Source organism: Procambarus clarkii, chromosome 9 (genome assembly GCF_040958095.1).
Source record: "Procambarus clarkii isolate CNS0578487 chromosome 9, FALCON_Pclarkii_2.0, whole genome shotgun sequence".
Lineage (NCBI taxonomy): Eukaryota > Metazoa > Arthropoda > Malacostraca > Decapoda > Cambaridae > Procambarus > Procambarus clarkii.
The window spans coordinates 36,627,510-36,630,221 of record NC_091158.1 but is presented as its reverse complement, the minus strand read 5'-3'; positions in this window follow the sequence as shown (position 1 = coordinate 36,630,221).

Genomic DNA, 2,712 nt, shown 5'->3' with positions numbered 1-2,712 from the left:
GTCCTCAGGACTATATGCGAATGAAAACTCACACCCCAGAAGTGACTCGAACCCATACTCCCAGGAGCAACGCAACTGGTAACTACAGGGCGCCTTAATCCACTTGACCATCACGGCCGTCAAAAGGAAGTGATAGCCAAGGCTATTTGAGCCACTTCCCTGACGGCAACTCGGATGGTAATCTTGGGCATAGCATTTCACCAAATCACCTCATTCTTTGGGGCACACATGAGGAACACAAATGCGAACAAGCCTGAATGGTCCCCAGGACTATATGCGAATGAAAACTCACACCCCAGAAGTGACTCGAACCCATACTCCCAGGAGCAACGCAACTGGTAAATACAGGGCGCCTTAATCCACTTGACCATCACGGCCGTCAAAAGGAAGTGATAGCCAAGGCTATTTGAGCCACTTCCCCGACGGCAACTCGGATGGTAATCTTGGGCATAGCATTTCACCAAATCACCTCATTCTTTGGGGCACACATGAGGAACTCAAATGCGAACAAGCCTGAATGGTCCCCAGGACTATATGCGAATGAAAACTCACACTCCAGAAGGGACTCGAACCCATACTCCCAGGAGCAACGCAACTGGTAACTACAGGGCGCCTTAATCCACTTGACCCTCACGGCCGTCAAAAGGAAGTGATAGCCAAGGCTATTTGAGCCACTTCCCCGACGGCAACTCGGATGGTAATCTTGGGCAAAGCATTTCACCAAATCACCTCATTCTTTGGGGCACACGTGAGGAACACAAAAGGGGATCAAGCCTGAATGGTCCCCAGGACTATATGCGAATGAAAACTCACACCCCAGAAGGGACTCGAACCCATTCTCCCAGGAGCAACGCAACTGGTAACTACAGGGCGCCTTAATCCACTTGACCATCACGGCCGTCAAAAGGAAGTGATAGCCAAGGCTATTTGAGCCACTTCCCTGACGGCAACTCGGATGGTAATCTTGGGCATAGCATTTCACCAAATCACCTCATTCTTTGGGGCACACGTGAGGAACACAAATGCGAACAAGCCTGAATGGTCCCCAGGACTATATGCGAATGAAAACTCACACCCCAGAAGTGACTCGAACCCATACTCCCAGGAGCAACGCAACTGGTAACTACAGGGCGCCTTAATCCACTTGACCATCACGGCCGTCAAAAGGAAGTGATAGCCAAGGCTATTTGAGCCACTTCCCCGACGGCAACTCGGATGGTAATCTTGGGCATAGCATTTCACCAAATCACCTCATTCTTTGGGGCACACATGAGAAACTCAAATGCGAACAAGCCTGAATGGTCCCCAGGACTATATGCGAATGAAAACTCACACCCCAGAAGTGACTCGAACCCATAGTCCTGGGGACCATGCTATATAACATTATACATTCATATATAAATTGAGGGTCGTTAGGCAGCGCGGCCACGCCTCATCATCAAGTAAGTTCTGACTTAATCATTTCAGTGAATGAATCTCTTTTATTTCTGAATATTCCTATAATCAGAATTGCCATATCCATTAATCTTAATTTATCAAGTTTGTTTATTTTATGGCATATAATAATTTTTTATGCATATTTCCATATACCTTTGTGTGATTTTACCTTGTTTGCAACGTCACATATATTCCTAGGACTAGGCTAAAATGTATATTTAGTTCAGGTCCTAGATCATGAACCTGGCCAGTGCTTGATTTCATGTCATAGAGCTGTTTAATTATATTCATGTAAAAATTGCCTATTAAATGTGTGGGTGTACCTGCAGGTATATTGTGTTCTGCAGTATATGAGCCAGATCAGCCTTAAGGATCCTACCTGCTGTTGCCCATTATCAGTATCAAGGTCACAGATGAGTGGACTTACAATCCAGCATAGGAACCTTGTATTCCAACCCGTTCTCGCAAATTCGTAAAGTCAATATTGACTTATTAACTACGTGCATAGGTGATATACTAAACATAATAGATACCCTTAAAAAGATTCATAGAAAACACCATCCTTACCTAACCTTGTTAGTATCTTAAGATAAGCATCTTATTGCTTCGTAATTACAATTATTACTTAACCTATACCTATTATAGGTTAGATAATAATTGTAATTACGAAGCAATAAGATGCTTATCTTAACATACTAAGTAGGTTAGGTAAGGTCGGTGTTTTCTATGAATCTTTTTAAGGGTATCTATTATGTTAAGTATGTGACCTATGCACATATTTAATAAGTCAATATTGACTTATTAAATTTGCGAGAACGGGTTGTGTATTCAGCTAAGAGCCTTCTTGTGTTGTACTTTATCAACAATTACAATATTATTTAATTTTAAATTCATGGTTCTAGGTACCACATTTTTGTTCCTATGTAATTCAACTCTTAATCAGTAATCCTGGTATTTTCCCCCCACAATAGAAGTAAATATTGAAATTTTGAATTTGGCATTAGAGGGTGAGCGACATCAAAGTGGTAAGCTCCATCCTCAAGATTGTGAGTATATTAATCTTTACTTTGACCATATCACTAATAGTGTGTATATTGTTTGTTCAATAAATGAATTACAAAGCATTTATAAAACAATTATAGATGATGACAAAAATTCATTAAACACGAATAATGACCGGTCTCTGGTAAGTGGCTTAGATGCCTACAGTTTGGTTATGCCTGGAGCAGATAAGCGATATAAAGTGTTAGGTTCACATCGTACTTTATATAACAC